General features: G+C 36.0%; 1 pseudogene; it reads right to left on the bottom strand.

Annotated features, from left to right (window-relative positions):
• Positions 1 to 19,159, bottom strand: part of LOC141507254 (glycylpeptide N-tetradecanoyltransferase 2-like) — a 109,210-nt pseudogene extending 90,051 nt beyond the window's left edge.
• Positions 19,160 to 20,368: the final 1,209 nt, after the last annotated feature.

Below are 20,368 nucleotides of genomic sequence, written 5' to 3'. Positions count from 1 at the left end.
TAGAGGCAAAGGGTAAGAATATATTTACAAGGAAGGATTGAATATAATGAAATTAAGAAATAATTTTATATTAATCCATACTTTAGTTAATGAGGGTTTTAGTACCATGGTTTGGGTGCTAAAGGGACAGTGGGAAAGAATGTGCTATATACTTAGGTTAAGGAAGGGAAGGAGAGAGTATATTTTGAAGGACTGGCCATGAAAATATCATGAAGAGATTTTTGCTGTGCTTGACACTTTGGTTACAATTGAAGGAAGATGTTGGGAGGGGGTTATAATGGATTTGCAGATGATTTGACTCATGATAATTATGAAAAGGGGGTAAGGTATAAAGTAATTATAATTTGCTATGATTCATGGCTCTTGAAAAGGATATTTCTTATGAGATAGAAAAGGGGAGGGTATTTAGAAACTACAAGGCAATGCTGTTTATCAAGCAATAATTCTCTGAGTATAGGTACTTTTATCAGGTCAGATAAAAGGAGTATATTTTGACCAAGGGGATGCAAGTAAAAGACAGGGTTAAAAGGATGAAAAAATAAAAAAAACACAAAGACTCACTATAGCAGAGGGAGAGAAGGGAGGATGTGGACACTGAGCTAAGTCCCACTCAATACATTTGGCCCAGAAAGGGAATAATAGACATTCACAATTGGATTTAAAAATCTATCCTGCCCTACTGGAAAGTAGGGGAGAGGGGAAGGAAAAGAGAATAAAGGACTGATAAAAGGGAAGGAGAAGGTAAAAGTGGAAGTAAACTTAAAGTTAAAATTTAAAAGAAAATTTGAAGGGGAAAGGGAACAAAACATTTGTAAGGAATAATAAGAGGAAAGGAAAGAGAAAAGTCCAAACAGGGAAAGATAACATTGTGGGAAATGCAGAATTAGTCATCTTAACTGTAAATGTGAATTCCCATAAAAGTGAAGCAGAGAGCAGAATGGATTAAAAACCAGAATCCTACAATATGTTGTATAGATAAAGCAATTTAAAACAGAGAGCTAAATACAAGGTAAAGGTAAAAGTGTGGAGCAAAATATATTATGCTTCAGTAGAAGTAAAAGAAAAATCAAGGGTAGTGTTCCTGATCTCAGATAAAGCAAAAACAAAAATAGATCTCTTTAAAGGGGATTAGGAAGGAAACTATATCTTCATAAAAGGCTCCTTAGGAAATGAAGCATTTTATAATTATCATTATAGACATAGATGTGTATGTACACACACACACACACACACACACACACACACACACATATATATATATCCATGTTTATGTATATGCCTATATCATTACTATACTAGTGGTATAGTGTACAAATTCTTAGAGGAGAAGCTGAATGAGTTACAAGGAAACATAGACTGCAAAACTATAATAGTGGGAGACTTCAAACTTCCTATCTCAGAACTAGCTAAATCTAATCACAAAATAAACCAGAAGGAAGTTAAGAATGTGAATAAAATCTTTAAAAAATCTTAGATATAATAGATCTCTGGAGAAAACTGTAAGGTGATAGAAAAGAATATGCCATTTTTTTCTGCAGTATATGGCACCTATACCAAAATTGACCATGTATTAGGGCATAGAAATCTTATAATCAAATGCAAAAAAGGCAGAAAAAATAAATACATACTTTTCAGATCATGATATAATGTATGCAATAAAAGGCCATGGAAAAATAAACCATAAAATTAATTGGAAACTGAATAACAAAATTTTAAAGAATGCATAGATCAAGCAACAAATCATAGAAGCAATCATTTCATTCAAGATAATGCTAACAATGAGAAATCATACCAATATTTATGGGATGCAGCCAAAGCAGTTTTTAGGTGAAACTTTGTACCTCTAAATGTTTATATGAATAAAATAGATGAAGAGAAGATTAATGAATGAGTATGTAACTAAAAAAAGCTAGAAAAGGAACAATTTAAAGATCTCCAATTAAATATCAAATTAGAAAATTTGAAAATCAAAGGAGAGATTAATAAAATTGAAAGCAAGAAAACCATTGATTTAGTAAATAAAACTTAAAGTTGATTTTTTGAAAAAACCCAATGAAATAGATAAATGTTTGATCAATCTGATTTTAAAAAAGGAAGAATATTAAATTACCAATATTAAAAATAAAAAGATTAAATTCACCTCCAATGAGGTGGGGGATTGGGACATTAATGCACTATTGGTGGAGTTGTGAACTGATTTTCATTGAGGTATTGTTTGTGAATGTCCCTTATCCCTTACTGTATCATAATATTTTTAAGGACTTTGATTTAACTTTTTGTTGTATCTATATGTGATATAGTACTGGGATTTAAATTGAGAAAATATGGATTTAGGTCCTTCCACTGAAACATACTAGATGTGTGAATACAGAAATTACCACCTTCTCCAAGCATAAGTTAAGGAATATTTTTAAAGTAGGGAAAAATAGTGCCTTAAGTATGTACTTTGAGAGCTTGCTATAAAGTTCAAGTAAGATAATATATTAAAGAACCTAGCAATTCATAAAGCATAACATCATTTTTGGTGATTTGTATTGTGCCTAAAAGGCAATTAATCATCATTGACATTTCTTTTAAGTTTGAGTTCCAAATTCTATCCCTCTCTTTTTCCTCTCCCCTTGATAAGAAGCTAAGTAATCTGATATAGGGTTGAACATGTGCTATCATGTAAAACATTTCCACATTAATCATTATTAATGGTTTAATGAATGATGAATGTCTGTCTTTCAGTCATTATCAATTTATGATTGTTGAATAATTAAAATTTTATTTCAATAAGAATGAGAAGCATTAGGGGCATGCAGTAGTTAGAGAATGGGTCCTGGAATCAGGAGTGCCTCAGACACTTAATAATTGCCTAGCTGGATGACTTTAGGCAAGGCAATTTACTCCATTGCCTTAAATAAATAAAAAGTTTTTAAAAAGAGAGAGAGAGATTTCATGTAAAACACATTTTTAGAAAAAGAATTAGAAGCATTACTGCCCAAAATAGCCTAGCAACAAATATATACACAGTCACACACAAATACAATATTTTCTGATGAAATAGGACTTTCCCTTTCTGCATAATCATACATGTCTCTTGGCCTCTGCTCTTTCCAGGAATGTTTGGAGTATATCAACTCTCTGTATCTGAACAAGACAGATAATTTTAGATGGAGGATTACTTTATGATCTCCCTCATGAGCATCTGAAAACTGATTCTAGGAAATTGAAAATTAAGACAAATTTACTGTGTTTAAGTGTGTGTGTGTGTGTGTGTGTGTGTGTGTGTGTGTGTGTGTGTGTTCATGTGGGTTGGCAACCACTTTATAGTTCAGCTGTGTTTTTTGAAAGATTCTTGTCTTTTATTCTTTCTCAGAGTGACTAACATTGATAGAGAAGAAATGATTTTTCTCATGCTTCATATGTAAATTATCTGCAATTCAATTAACCAGTCTGAGGAATCCTTGGAAATTTACTCTCCAAACTTTCAGAGATAGGGTGAATGACCATGTAAATAAGTCTAAAGGTATATGATTATGGTCTATATCATCAATATTTTTGGTATTTGGGTTGTTTTGTGGTATACCAGTCACCAGGTTTTCTACATGACAATCCATGTCACCTCAAATCATTTGTTAATTTTCTTTTCTATGTGATGTCTTTTATTTTTATTTATTTATTTGATTTTGCAAGGCAATGGGGGTAGCTGACTTGCTCAAGGTCACATAATTATTAAGTATATGAGACCACATTTGAACTCAGGTCCCCCTGACTCGAGGGCCTCTATCCACTGCTCCATCTAGCTGCCCCTCCCCCAAATCATTTATGTAGTCTTGCCTGAGGGATCTTCTTTTCATACTGGCAACATCTCCACCACCATGGTCTTTTCCTCTGTTTAGCAAACTCATAATTTGAAGAAAGAATTGTTCCAATGATCATACTTTCATCATACCTGAACCATCCTATCTTCAACTTTACCATCTAGGCCATCTCTTCATATTGCTTATAGTGAATATCATCCACATTGTCCACATCCTTTCTAACTTCCCTTTTGTGTGCTGCCTTCCCCCATTAGAATTTAAGCTCTTTGAAGTTTGGACTATTCTTCCTTTATGTTTGTATTTGTATTCCTAGTGCTTAGTACAGAGCCTGGAAAAATAGTGAAGCATTCAATAAATATTTTTATCTCTCTCTTTCCCCTCCCCTCCTTTAGCACAGAAAATCAAATCAGATTATTGTATTTTTTTTATTTTTGCAAGAAATGGGCTTAATTGACTTGCCCAAGGTCACACAGTAAGTATCTAGTGTCTGAGGTGAGATTTTGTCAGGGTTCTTTCCACTGCACCACCTACCTACCCGGTAAGTGCCTTTAACAGAAGTATAACTGAAACAATATATTAAAGGGGCTCTTTACCTTTTTCTCTATGTTGTGAAGCACTTTGGAAAGTTGTTGAAGCCTGTGGAGATCTTCTCAGATTCACTTTTAATTTATAAAATAAAGAATAGAGGGTTACAATGGAAACCAACTATTCTTACCTATGTATCAATACACATGTGTGTCTGTTTATGTATACTTACATTTTACATCTGTGAACGCATATATGCACATTTATAAGATCCATGGACTTGTTAGTTAAATAGATATGTAGATAGCAGATAATGTAAAATATATATATATATATATATATACATGTGCATGTATTATATAAATTTATATGTGTACATGTGCATAGCCATATATCCATAATCTACATATTCATCTACACAACCATACATCTATACATATATACAGACGTATTACTGAATCCCAGATTAAGTGACTAGAGAGTTGACTTCAGAGTTAATGTCATCTGGAATCATACTGCCCCTGAAAAATCCTGGCAGTGAGATCTTTATTGTTTGACCAATTCATTTCATCAAACAGCTAGAGAAGACTAGGTGCTAGAGAAGGTGTGAGCAGCATTGCAGAAGGACATGTTTGAGACAGAAATCAGACTCCTATCTCACCACTTTAGATCTGTTGCTCTGCCTAGGTTTCAATTCCATAGAAAAAGATGCCCCCAGGTCTCCCTGCCTCTACCATTTTGAGTGTTGTCTCCCCACAGTTGATTAAAAGTTCTTTGAGGTCAGAGACTTTCTTTTTATTTATCTTGTCTCCAATTCCTAGCACAATGCTTAGTCCCCAGTAGGTGCTTAATAAATGTTTATTGATTTGGATCAAATTGATCTCATAGAGAATTTACTATGATAGACATCATAGTTTAAGTAAAGAAAATAGGGTTCAGGGAACTGTTCTGTATGCTGGGAATTCAAAGATGACCATTACAAAGTTACTGAAAGATGTGCAAATGCATGATTATAACAGAAATTAGAATTTAAATTTACAAAAAAGTAAAACAAAATGGCAAGTGAGAATTGAGGAGAAAAGGATAATTTGGGGAGCAGGTACATTTTCATTGTTAGGGAAATGTCTCATTGCTACTTATGATGATTCAATTCAGGAGCATTTGCTATATCAATTTCACAGTAGATATATATACAGAAAACTGGTGCTTCTGACCACCAATTCTAACATGTGCTTTGTTATTTTTTCCTTGTTTTTCCTTGTTCTCCTTCTTCCCTCTCCTCTCCCTTCCCTAAAGATAATTATCATTAGATTATATGTGTGTTTTAACATATGCATCTATGTATATTTACATATATGTATATGTATATATGTATAAAATCATTCCATATATAATCTTAATTTATCAGTTCTTTCACCGGATGGAGATGGTGTCTTTTCTCATATGTCCTTTAAAGTTAATTGGGGAGCAGATAGGTGGTGCAATAGATAGAGCACCAGCCCTGGAGACAGCAGGACCTGAGTTCAAATATAACCTCAGACCCTTAATAATCACCTAGCTGTGTGACCTTGGGAAAGTCAGTTAACCCCATTGCCTTGCAAAAGCCCCCCAAAAAGTTAATTGGGGTATTTATAATAGTTTAAATAACTTAATTGCTCAAAGATTTTATTGACAATATTGCTGTTGTTATATACAACCTTCTCTTAATTCTGCTCAGTTTGCTTTTCATTATTTTGTGCACATCTAATGATGTTTATCTAACATCATCGAGCTCAACATTTCTTATAGTACAGTAGAATTTCATCTCAATCATATATTACAACTTGTTTAGTCATTTCCCAGTTGACAGACATCTCTGCGATTTATAAGTCATTGTCACCACAAAGAGAAATGCAATGAATATTTTAGAATATAGGGGTTTTTTTTTCCTTTTCCCTTAATAAAGCTGAAAGCACTAGGTTAAAGGGAATAGACGATATAATTACACTTTGGGTATAATTTCAGATTGCTCTTCAAAATGGTTGAATCAGTTCATAATTCTTCTAACAATGAATTAGTGTTATATTTTTTCACATTCCCTTTAACATTTGTCACTTTCTCCTTCAATAATTTTAGCCAATATGATGGAATAATATTTCAAAGATGTTTGAATTTGGAGTCTCCTAATCAGTAATGATTTAGAGCATATTTTTCATATGACTATAAGTTGTTTTATCTGGAAACTGCCTGTTCATATCCTTTGACCATTTATCAATTGGGAAATGACTCATATATTATAGATTTGATAAAGTTTTCTATATTTTTGAGAAATGAGAAAACTCTATGAGATACCATCTGTAAAACATGTTTTCCCAGTTTTCTACTTTTCTTCTGATTTTGGCTATGTTTTATTTGTATAATTCCTTTTTATATAAATAATCAAAATAACCCATTTAATACATTGCTTTTCTATCTCTGGTTTATTAATAAATTGTTCAGATATGCATAAGTCTGATAAATAATGTGTTCTCCAAATTTTGTAGTAATCTCTCTTTGTATCTGGGTCATAAATCCATTTTAACCTTAGCTAGGTGAACAGGGTAAGAGGTTGGTCTATGTCCAATGTCTACCTATACTGCTTTCCAGTTTATCCAATAGTTCATTTTTTTCATATCAATGATGAATTCTTATCCCAAAATCTTATCTCTTTGCTTGTCAACTACAAGGTTATTATTTGTTTTGTTTAATTTTGCTGCTGTGAGCGATCTGCATTGATCTGCCCATTTCTTATCCAGTATCAGATAGTTTTAATAATTATTGCCTTATAGCTTGAGATCTGATACTGCTAAACTGCCTTTCTTTACATTTTTCATTAGTTCCTTTTATACTTTTGACTTTTCTTCTTTCAAATAAATTTTCTTATTATTTTTAATATAATTACTCTATTCATGCAAAGCTTATTATATATGTTTCCCCTCTAATTTCCCTTCCTATAAAGAGGGAATCTAATACTCCATATGTCACATTTAATCCAGGAACTTTGCCCCAGTGGTCCCAATTATTCCATCTATAATCATGCCAAAGCAATAATTTAGTCCAAGTAACTGGACAATTTTACTCACACAGTAATTCAGCAAATAGTTCCTATGAATGAAGCACAATGTTTTACCCATAGTAGGTGCTTAACAAACATCAATCTAAAAGGCATTCAATATCCCCTTTCCTTCAGAAAATAAAAAGAAACACAACAGGACAAAACAGTGTGCTATTTTTCAGAGTGAAGCTCTAATCATTACTTGGGATCATCTTACCTGGCTGCAGAAACCCACAAAAGGTTCATGGGCTTGCAAATTCCATTTTCCTGCAACCCTATTCATCTCACAATTTGCATACTGTGCTTGCATCCAAGGAAAATAGCTATTTTAAAAATGGTTTATTCCCCCCTCCCTCCCTCCAACCATCTGTGCTTTGTTCTTCTCCTGTCTTGTATAGACAAGTATGTCTTATGGTCTTCAGACTCAGCAACCACCCTCACAAGACTTGCAGCTGCTTGCTTTCCAAAACCCAAACTTAGGCAATTTGTTCTAAATTAGCACGAAATTGGACAGTTAGTAGATTTTCTTCCTCCTCTTTGTTATCTTTTTGTTATATAGATCTTGAATACCTGGAAACTCCATGTTTCTAAGTAACCATTATCTTGTGAATGCCAATCTTTTGTCAAAGTTGAAATAGAAATATTATCTTAAGTATTTTCTAATAATAATATTTTTTTAAAAAACCCAATACTCTTATGGTATGATAGGAAATATTTTGTATGGAAAGGACTCCTCTTATTCAGATTTGTGTTGGGCCAGTTGACCCCTGAAGTTCTTCCTAATTTGGAGGTTCTAAGTACTGATTGTGGAGGCAGAAAAACCTGAGTTTTGGTCCCAAATCTAGTTCTTGCTGAATGAACCTAGTCAAATTTGAATCTCAATTTCCTCTTTTTTTCAAAATGGAGATAAATAGCATACCTCATGGAGGGATTTTTAAGGGGAAAAAAGCTAAGATAGATTTAGTTCATGCTTTCAGCAAGTTTACAGTCCAGTAGAAACAAATATACATATACAGATAAGTATATGTGTATATATATATGTATGTATATACATATATATATATATATACATATACATACATACACACAAAAGCACACACACACACATACACACACACACACACACACACATATATATATATATATATATATATATATATATATATATATATATTCATGAATGTACCTGGACCCTTATGAATATGTAGTATGTATAGAGTGACTTGAGGAAGACTGACTCACAACTAGGTTATATGCATTTATAAATAAAACATTTATGTGTATGTATGTTATATATTATATGTGTATATATGTATATATACATAATATATATACATAATATATATATGCTCTGATGGGTCTGCTTATTTCAAGTCTGTTCACATTCATATCCATCCTCTTATCAGCCATTAAAGTGATTTTCCTAAAGCACATGCCCGAGTTTGTTACCCCTACACAAGAAACTCCAGTGGTTTCTTTTTGTTTTGTTTTTAGGCACAAGGAAATGGGGTTAAGTGACTAGCCCAAGGCCACACAGCTAGGTAATTATTAAGTGTCTGAGGTCAGATTTGAACTCAGGTACTCCTGACTCCAGGGCTGCTGCTTTATCCACTGTGCTACCTAGCTTCCCCCTAACTCTGGTGGTTTCTTTTGCCTCCAGGATCAAATACAATAAGCTACCATATAGTGCCTCATCCTATCTTTCTAGTCTTTTTATACTTCCCTCTTCAATACATGCTTTTTGGTATTGTGTTAATGGCCTCCTGGCTGTTCCAGGAATAAGACACTTCATCTTTTGTCTATAAGCATTTTGTTCTGATTGTCCCCTATGGCTGAAATGCCCTTCCAACTCTTCTCCAACTAGATTGCTTTGCATATTTTTGTTTACATGAAGTCTCCCCAATTTAAATGTAAGATCCTTGAGGACAGGAGCTATCTTTTGTATCTTTATATATCTCTAGTTTTTAACCTAGTCCCTGGCACATAATTGTCATATATTTAAATTTTATTGATTGAAATTGAAAGCAGGGGCAGCTTGGTGGTGTAGTGGATAGAGCACTTGCCCTGGAGACAGAAGGAAATGAGTTTAAATCCAGCCTCAGACACTTAATAATTACCTAACTCTGTGGCTTTGGACAAGTCATTTAATCCATTGCTTTGACAAAAAAAAAAAAAGAAATTGAAGGTAATCTCTGATGAGAGAATTAATAAAGTGGAAAACAAAAGTTCTATGTGAGGACCAAGGGTGAAATCACCTGCTGATGAAAATCAGTGAAATTATAATATTGAGATGGATTTTAAAAAAGTAATGAGTAGAAGATGACGACAGGAGAGGATCATCTCTTAGGTGCTCTCTCTCCAATATTTCCAGATTTATAAACTAAAGAATCTAACTAAATTTTTTGAGAGACAGAATCCACAGATGGATCCAGTGAGGCAGTTTTCCAACCCAAGGTAACCTGGAAAATAGTGGAAAGGCTCTGCTCCATGGGGTTAGAAGGGCAGCCTGCCAGAACAAAGGAACTTCAGCCTCCTGGAGGCAGCCCCAAGGTGCTGGGAGCCGCTGCAGTTTCCTGACCTACACCCCAGGGAGCGCTGGCACAACTTGGGGGATCAGCAGGGGGACCTCTGCCAGAGCAAGCTCATGAAGCTCAGACCCTCAGGGCACTCAGCAAGCAGTGTGGCCATGGCAGCCCATATCCAAGAACTGGAAGCAGGCAGAATTAGTAAGAAAGAGCCCAGGCTGAGTGTTGAGCCTAGGGAGGGGAGTGGAGAAAGACTGCTGAGGTCTGCCCTCTGTCCCTGGAACAGGACTCTGGGGCTCTGACCACATTCTAATCCTGATAGCAGTCTAGGCTTCCCGATAGAACATCAGGGCATCCCCCCACCTCAGCCCCCTGACAGAGGGGTGTGCTTATGATCATTCACAGATCAGGAGGGAAGACAGAGCCTCACACATGGAGATCCTTGTGGGAGGTGTCCCAATAATACTCAAAAGCTCAGTAAGCACCCCAAAATCAGGCACAGGCTGGGGAAATGAGTAAGCAGAGAAAAAAGAGGAACACCATTGAGAAATCAAAACACTCAATCTGGAGATGAAGAAGTAAAAGCTTCTGCATCTAAAGACTCCATGAAAAGCAGAAATTGGGCTCAGGCTATGACAGAGCTCAAAAACACTTTGAAAATCAAGTGAGGGAGATAAAAGAAAAAATGGGAAAAAAATGAGAGAGATGCAGGAAAAACATGAAATTGAAGTCAGCAGCCTAGTCAAGGAGATCCAAAAAAATATTGAAGAAAATAACATATTAAAAACCATCATAGGTCAAATGGACAAAACAGTTCAAAAAGTTATTGAGGAGAAGAATGCTTTAAAAAGCAGAATTGGCCAGATGGGAAAAGAGATAAGAAAGCTCTCTGAGGAAAACAAATCCTTCGGGTGTAGAATGGAACTGAGGGAGGCTGCTGATTTTATGAGAAATCAGGACACAATACTTCAAAACCAAAAGAATGAAAAATTAGAAGAAAATGTGAAATATCAGATTCAGTAAATATAATTTAAGAATTATTGAAATACATGAAAGTCATGATCAGGAAAATAGCCTTGGCATCATTTTCAAAGAATTACTACAGGAAAATTGCCCTGATATCCTAGAAGCAGAGGGCAAAATAGAAATTAAGAGAATCTACCAATCTCCCCGAGAAAGAGATCCCCCCCAAAAACCCAACACCCAGGAATATTATAGCCAAGTTCCAGAACTCCCAAGTCAAAGAGAAAATATTACAAGTAGCCAGAAGGATACAGTGGGGCAGCAGTCAGTTTCACACAGGACTTAGTAGCAACTACATTAAAAGCTCATAGGACTTGGAATATAATATTTTGGAAGGCGAAAGATCTCAGAATGCAACTGAGAATCAACTCCCCAGAAAAACCGAATGTCTGCTTCCAGGGAAAAATATGGACTTTCAATGAACCAGGGGAATTTCAAATGTTCCTGTTGGAATGGTCAGAGCTGAACAGAAGATTTGATCTTCAAATACAAGACTCAGGTGAAACATAGAGAGTGGAGGAGAAGGGGAAAATATAAGGGACTTAATGATGATGAACTATTTGTATTCCTACATAGAAAAATGATACAGATAATACCCATATGAACCTTCTCATTTAATAGAGCAGTTAGAAGGAGTTGTTTTAGAGGATGCACAGGAGAGAGATGAATTTGAAGATATAATATAGTGTAAAAATAGAGTCAATGGCTAAAAGGTAAATGTAATGGGAGAAAGAAAAAGGAGAGGTAGAGGAGGCTAAGATATTTCATATAATAAGATTTTTTATTACAATGAGCTGTTGCAATGATACGGAAGGGGGGGAAGGCAAGGGGGAAATGAGGGAATCTTCGCTCTCATCAGAGGTGGCTAGGAGTGGAAACAGCATATATACTCAATGGGGTATAGACATCTAGAGTAAGAAGGAGAGAAGGAAGACAAGGTTGGAAGGGGGGATGTGAGTGTTGGAGGAGAGATCATATAACCTACTCCATTGCATTTCTCCATTGCCCTTTGGGTGACCAACACATTAAATTATTGCTATACCATTGTATTACATTATTCATAGCTGTATAATATATTGAGAAGAATATTAATGCTACTTTAAGCTGAACGTTATTCATGACTGTGTATAAACCTTGGGGAGAGAGTGGTCAGATATAACAGATTTTCTTTTTTACTTCTTGCAAAGAGCTGGGATTGGATGGCCTGTCCAGGACCATAGGGCCGGGTGGATGCTGGGCATAAGTGGTAGTATGTGGGCTTGGGGCCTCTTGGCCCCAGGGCTGGGGATCTGTCTGCTGTGCCACTCAGCTACTCTACAGCACATTAAAGAAGAGGTACAGAGTGAAAGGAGAGAGAAAATATAGTATATGGTAGTGGGGAAGTACGAACAGAGGGAGTTGGGATTAGAAATGGCAATGGTGGAAAAATATGGAAGTAGCATTTGTGATGGACTTATCATAAAGAATGTAATCCACCCATGACAGAGCTGGAGGTGTTGGAATACAGACTGTAGCATATCATTATTATTATTATTATTGTTATTGTTATTGTTATTATTATTATTATTTAGGGGGTATACAGGGCAAATGGGGCCGGGTGGCTTGCCTGGGGCTGCACAGCTGGGTGATTGTTGAGTGTCTGAAGACAGATTTGGACCTGGGTGCTCCTGGCTCCAGGGCCGGTGCTCTGTCCTCTGTGCCACCTGGCTGCTATTATTATTATTATTATTATTATTATTATTATTATTATTATTATTATATTATCATTTTATTTTATTTTGGGTCTTTTTTTTTGGTTTTTGCAGGGCAATGGGGTTGGGATGACTTGTCCGGGGTCATACAGCTCGGTGATTGTCCAGTGTCTGGGACCAGATTTGGGCTTGGGTACTCCTGGCTCCAGGGCCAGCACTCTGTCCACTGCACCGCCTGGCTGCATTTATTATTATTATTGTTGTTATTATTATTATTATTATTATTATTATTATTAATTTTAATTGTAATTTTTTCTCTCTTTCCTTTACTTTAGCACTCATGAAGGTCTATATTTTTGGGGGGTAGGGGATTATGTTTACTCTTAAACAAGAATATGTTAGTAATGCATAAAAAAAGCATCATTTGTACAAAAATAAGAATAAATAAATAAACAAAACAAAACAAAAAATAAAATAAACAAAAAAATAATTTAAAAAAGTAAAAAAAGACCTGTAATCATTAAATACTGCTGTATATCTCTTGGAAATCAACCTCTCTGTGTCCAAGGTCAACCTATTCTTCTGACTTTCTAAACTTCAACACCAATACATATCTGCAATCAAGCTCCAGAACATCCCTGGTCTGTATGGTCCCCTTCTCCCAGGGGTGCACTCCTCCTGGGACCTCCACATTGAGGAGAGGCCCAAGTTGGTCAACCTTCATTTCTCTCCCAGATGTGCTCCAGACTTTCTGAACTCCAATATTGTTTCTCCATACAGATACTTTCACTTCCCTACCACCATTTTAAAGTTCCTTTTGATGTGTTATCTTCACCTACTAAATGTATCCCCACTGAGGTCTGAGTCTGTCTTGTTTTTTGTTTGAATTTATACCCCCAGCAGTCAGGACAATTGCTGAAATACAGTAAGTGCTCAATAAATACTAATTGTCTTGAAAAAAATTAATGGGTAGAGGCAACAAGGGAAGAGAAGGGCATTTCAACCAGAATACAAAGCCTTGAAAATATGGGATCAATTCAGCAGCATAGTGGATATGACAAGGAGCAGTATGAGATAAGACTAAAAATTCAGAGATGTCTCTTTTTTAAAAGGACTTCAATGCCAGATTAAGATATTTATAGACTCAATAGAGTTAGCAAAAAGGAACTACTCAAGAGATCTGGCCAGAAGAGTAACATGCCAAAATCTATCCATAAGAAGATTAATCTGAAATGGAAGAAGATACTTCTGCTCTGACCTTGCTACTAAAAATGTCTGTTAGTCATTAGCTCATCATTGATGTTCACAGAATCATAGAACTCGAGAATTGAGACCTCAGAGTTTGCTTAGCCCAACCTGCAACAGGAACCACCTTCTGAAGCATATCTGACAAGGAGTCATTGGCATTGCTTAAACATTACAAATGAGCAAGAACCTACTACTTCCCTGGGTAGTCCATTTTACTTTTTTGTTGAAAGACAAACCTAAGCTTTGCCCAAGGTCACATGATTAATAAGTATCTGAGGTTAGGTTTTATAATAGGTTCTTCTGACTCCAGGATTGGTGCTCTATTATTGTAACACACAGCTGTCCCAGTCCATGTCACTTTTGACCAATTCCACCTTAGGGGAAATGTTTCCTTATAGTCTCCTTTGTGCTCCAAAGCAAACAAGCCTAATTCCCCTTCCACATAGCATCCCTTCAAATACCTGAAGTAAAGTAAGATTCTCTTAAGTTTCTTTTTTTCCCCCCAGGATATATGTGCATGTTCCTTTTAACTGATTTCTGTGTAGCTTGATCCTGAGAATCTTTGCCATCCTTTCCCAGTCATATAACTCCCTCATGTGTTTTGTGCCATTTTTCTCAAACAAGATACAAAGGTAACATGATGTAACCTACTCCATTGCATTTCTCCATTGCCCTTTGGGTGACCAACACATTTAATTATTGCTATACTATTGTATTACATTATTCCTAGCTGTATAATATACTGAGAATATTAATGCTACTTTGAACTGAACATTATTCATGACTGTGTAACCTTTGGCAAACTTGTTTGCTATTTTCCCATTGTTTTGTATTAATAATCTGTTAATCATTAGTTTTATTGTTTCACTTGTCAAAAATAATAAAGAATTGGTATATGTATGGATGATGTATATATCACTTCTGGGAAAAGTGCCTTGAAGACAATATTTTTGGATATACAGTCCTTATTTTCTGAAGATCTGGTACCCTCCCCCTCTTCCAGATAACTTGAGATTTGATTCCATAATTGTTTAAAAATTGTGTTGCCTCCTACAAGATTCCTATTGTTATTAGGCTTAGTCTAATATAGATGGTCTTCCCGTCTTGGTTTTCTTTAATGTCCTCTCATCAGACAGAATGATAGGAGATTGCAACAGGATAGTCAAATGTAGATGTTTTGTTATTGGTGAAAAAAGAAATCTGTTATAAAAGTCTGTATGGGTCCTGTCCCCTTTTCATCTCTTGTCTTCCTTCTGGTTTCATTCCTTAAAGTCACTGGGATGATTTGGATTAGATAAGTCTCTTATTAACTTTCTGATGAGCTTGACTATCTTTCCACTGCTTCCCATTTTTAAAAGATTATACTAGCAACCAGAATAGATAAAGTACTGGAACTGAAGTAGGGAGACTCATCTTCATGAATTCAAATTCACCCTTAGATAGCTGTGTGACACTGGGCAAGTCAATTAATGCTGTTTCCCTCAGTTTCCTCATATATAAAATGAGCTGGAGAAGGAAATGCCAAACCACTCCAGTATCTGTACCAAGAAAACCTCAGATAGGGTCAGGGAGTCAGGCACAACTGGAACAACTGAAAAACATACTTTTCATAAACTTGTAGCAGCATCCTGCATAAGATTGTTATGAACAAGTTACTATTCTCAACTAGTATTGCCATTGAATGTCTTCTCTCTGTTTGGTAAGATCAAGTATTTGTTGGGTGAGGTAGCTTCTAGACTTCTTTGAACTCCTTGTAACAATTTATGCACTATGTTTAAACCTCCTTAGGAGATAGTAAATGTGTTAATGTCTCTTTTTAATCTATTTCTCACAACAAGAGTCAATCCATTTGAATGGTTAATATTTTAATTATTTCAATTGTGCTCCATCCTGTCTTCTCCTTTATGCCGTTCCTTTAGTGTTGTATTGACTTTGATCTTGCCCTAAGAAGTGGGTACTTCTATATATAAAACTGACATAGAAATGACTCCTTAATCAGGAAAGGAGATTAACAAGAATTAATGCCTACTTTATTGTAGGATCTAACTAATATCTGATTTCATTCTCATAACAATCCTGAGATGTGGGCATTAACATTATTATACCCATTTTACAATTGAGGAAAACAAGGCACACAGAAGTTAAGTGATACACATCTATAGAAAGTGTCTAAGGGATCTTGGGATTAGTGGCAGTAGAGGAGAAGAGGAGAAGGTAGCAGAGAAGTCAAATCCTTACCTAGACTAACTGACCAGCTGACATGGAGGGCCAGGTATATAGCAGTGTCTGGTCTGTCCTCAGAAAAGAAACATGGGCAGAGGAGGCTAAGCGACTCTTCATTTACAATCACAAGTGTGAAGTGCTCATCAATCATGTCTACTAAGATGTTATTGAGCAGAATACTGTGAACATCCCCTGAGTCAATGTTATCCGTGCTGGACAGCTTGTACTCCCCTCTACCACCAACATTGCCTGCAACAACATCTTCAATGTCAAATGCTCCAACATTTGGCTGGCGGCCATCACCAAGCAAAATGTCAATACTTCCATGGGCTTAAAACTCCTCTTTGAGATGAGATGTTATGCATACCAACTTTGGCAAGATAGTGAAGAGAACATCAAAAACAATTTTGAATTCATCCATGAGCTTCTGGATGAGTGCCTAGATTTCAACTACCTACAACCCACTCTAGAGATCTAAAAACCTTTTCCTTTTAACAGGTCATTAAGAGCAAGCATCAGACCAAAAGGAAGAGTCTCAGATGACCAGACAGATGATGGGCCAGATTGATTGGTGGCAATAAGGGCATCAAATATCATCAGAATGAACTCCTAATGAATGTGCTTGAGAATATCAACCTGCTCATATCTCCTCAAGTGCAATTGTTAAGAGTTCATGTGTCTGGCCAAGTTCTGATGAAGAGCTACTTGAGCACTTGAGTGCGTGTCTGATTGCAAGTATGCTATGAATGACAAAAAGGGCCAGAACAGCTGATGAGATGGGGAAAAAGTAGAAAGCAGTTCATTGTCATAGGTGAGTGTGCCTTCCAGCAGTGTAAGACTCAGAAAATTTGAGTCTTACAAAGCATTAATTTCATTCTTTCCAATAGGGAGTTTGGGTTCATAAGTTGACCATCAAGAACATCGTCCTTCCATTTCTATTGGTTTCCTTGGAACAGAAGATGGGACAGAACAAATTGGAGTTCAAAATTAGCATTAAATTTAACTTTGTCTTTCTTCTTGGCCCAGAAAATTGAGGTCCAGCTCCCAAAACTTCTAGAAACAACCTGGATTTAAGCAATATGTATTGAGAGGAAAGCTAAGTCCAAGACCAGTGAGAATACTATCTTGTGGAAGATCAAGCATATGGTTGATTGGTTGGTTGTAGTCCTTTAATCTCAAAGGGGATCAAAACAACATCACTATATTAGAGTCTTATAGTGTGTTTCAGTATGGCTGATCAAACCAATATGACTTTGAAACTCTCTACCACAGGTAGATCACAAATAGCCCATGTGAACATTTGGAGTGGGTTTTTTAAACTTGCACATTTCACATTTCCTTTGAACTACTTCAGTTCTGCTTTTTTCATAGAGCACAGCACCTTCTTTCATGAGGGCACACTATGCACACCAGGGTGATTCTATGGCACTGTCTCCCATAATACATAATCAATTCCAAAGTTCTTATAGAGATCTTTAGAGTGTTCTTGTGTCACTTTTTCTGATCCCCCTTGTAAAACACTTGCTCTATGTGAGATTTCCATAAAACTGATTATTTGGCAAGAATATGTTGAACTTCCAAACAATGTGACCAGCCAACCCATCAGAGTTGTACTCTCTCTAGAAAAATTTGAAAGCTTGGCAGTTTATTTTGAGAAAGGATATCAGTGACTTATATCTTCTCCTTCCAGGTGATCTTCAGAATCTTCTAAAGACAATTTAAATGGAAACAGTTCAGTTTCCTGACATGTTATTGCTATACTGCCCAGATTTCAGAGGTACAACAATGAGGTCAGCAGAACAGCTCTGTAGGATTTCAGTTTAGTAATCAAATACCTCTTCTCTCCCATACTTCCTTTTTTAAAAAAATTATTTATTTTCATCCATATGCACATGTATATTTTTAAGTTACAAAATTTCCTTCCACCTTCCCTTCCCTCCTCCCCTCCCTTCAGTGGCAAACAGTCAGATTAGCATTGTACACACATATTTTGGATAATTAGTCATTTTCAGTATGAGGAGTTAGGATTAAGGGAAAGAGATACATAAGAGATAGTTTTTATAATGTATTCAGATTCTGAAGGGTTGTTTTTCTTTCTTTTTTTTTGGTTTGTTTTTCTTCCTCTGGATGGAGACAACATTGTCCATAGCTGGTCTAATATGGTTGTTCTAGCTCTCTGAACTGCTGAGAGGAGCTGCTTCCATTAAGGTTGATCATCTCATAATGTTGTTAATGTGTACATTGTTCTCTTGGTTATGCTCTCTTCACTCAGCATCAGATACTGTAAGTCATTCTATGCTCCTCTAGAGTCTGACCAATTATGGTTTCTTATAGAACAATAATATTTCACAGTATTCATGTACTATAATTTTTTTGGCCATTCCCCAATTGATGGGCATTCCCTCAATTTCCAATTCTTTGCTACACAAAAAGAGCTACTACAAATATTTTGGAAAATGTAGGACTTTTCCTTTTTTTATGATTTCTCCTGGATAGAGACCTAGAATTGGAATTGCTGGGTCAAAGGGTATGAACAGTTTTATTGCTCTTTGGACATGGTTCCATATTGCTCTCTAGAATGATTGGACCTGTTCAGAACTCCACCAGCAATGCATCAATGTCACAATCATCCTACAGTCTTTCCAACATTGATCATTTTCCCTTTTTATCATGTTGACCAATCTGATAGTTGTGAGGTAGTACATCATAGTTATTTTAATTTGCCTTTCTTTCTCCCACACTTTCTTATGGAGTCTGCCATACACTGAGCTAACTGGCAATACTTGTGTCAACCTCATTATCAATGTGTACCTCCCTTGAAAGTACACTGCCAAGGTATTCTAAACTTTTAAACTTCTATTCTAAACTTCTCCATTTGCTGGAAACAATGGTTCCACAAATGGATGGTGTGATGCTGGCTGCTAGAGCACCTGTGCTTTGTTCATTGTTAGGTCAAAATTAGCACAAGTAGCAGAGAATAGATCTCACCTTCAGAGCTGCATAGTCATCTGCAAAGTGAAAATCATGTACCAACACTCCCTTCATTTTGGTCTTGGCTTGTAGACTTTTCAAATTGAAAAAAAAATACTGTCAGTGCAGTCCTTCACTGGGATTTCTTTTATATGATTCCAAAAATTGCATTTCTAACTCTTTTGTGGCAAAGAATTAGAAATTGAGGGTATGTCTATAACTTAGGAAATGGCTGAACAAAGTATGGTAAATGAATATTATGGAGTATTATTGTTCTGTAAGAAATCATGAGCAGTTGGACTTTGGAGAAGCATGGAAAGAATTACATGAACTGATGCTAAGTGAAGTGATCAGAAACAAGAGAACATTGTACATATTCACACCAACATTGTGAGATGATGGATGTAGCTCCTCTCAGCAGTTCAGAGATCAAGGACAAACCCCAGAGACTTGCTATGAACAATGCCATCCACATTCAGAGAAAAAAGCTACAGAATACATTCTATGTTCATTTTTTAAAACTTCTTCATATTTTCCCTTCCTTTCTCATGTTTTTTCATTCCCCTTAGTGCTAATTCCTCTTTCACAACATGAAATATGAATTTACACATACAATTTATCAGACTATTCACCACCATGGGGAGAGGGGAGGGAAATGAAGGTAGTCAAAAAATGTGGAACTCATGAATTTACAAATGGATGAATGCTAAAAAACTATCATTCCACATAATTGGAGAAATAAAATAAAATTTCAATTGTGTGCCTCATTTACCAGTCTCTAAAATATGACAGTGAACCAGCTGTTTTAGGGATACTGCTAGGAAAAAAACAGCCAATGAGAAGTCCCAAAATATCAAACCTCTAAATTCCCATGGTCTTCCTCTGGTCAAGAAGAAGGAGAAGAGACAAGAACTGAGGTCTAAGATAGAGTGGGATAATTGTGAATTTTGAAATATATTATTTGAAGTTTTAATGTAAGTGATAGGACTCCAATATGATGTCACTTAGGCTAAGTGGTCCTAATCACCATAAACACAAAAGGAATGACAGATAGCCTATACTATTCAACTCTCCCGACTCATTTTGATCTTATGGCCAACATGTAACCAATTGCATCTCCTAAACAGATTCCTGGCTGACTCCAGTGACTGCATGCTAATATCCATTTCTGGGATCCCTGACTATGTATTCAGATCCTCATCCATTTCTGGTCCCAATTAGGAAGCTCCTTCATACAAATCTGGTATCAATAAGTGACTCAGGGAATTTTCCCACCACATCTGA

The sequence above is a fragment of the Macrotis lagotis genome, chromosome 1 (assembly GCF_037893015.1).
Source record: "Macrotis lagotis isolate mMagLag1 chromosome 1, bilby.v1.9.chrom.fasta, whole genome shotgun sequence".
NCBI lineage: Eukaryota > Metazoa > Chordata > Mammalia > Peramelemorphia > Peramelidae > Macrotis > Macrotis lagotis.
This window is presented reverse-complemented; position numbering and strand designations above follow the sequence as displayed.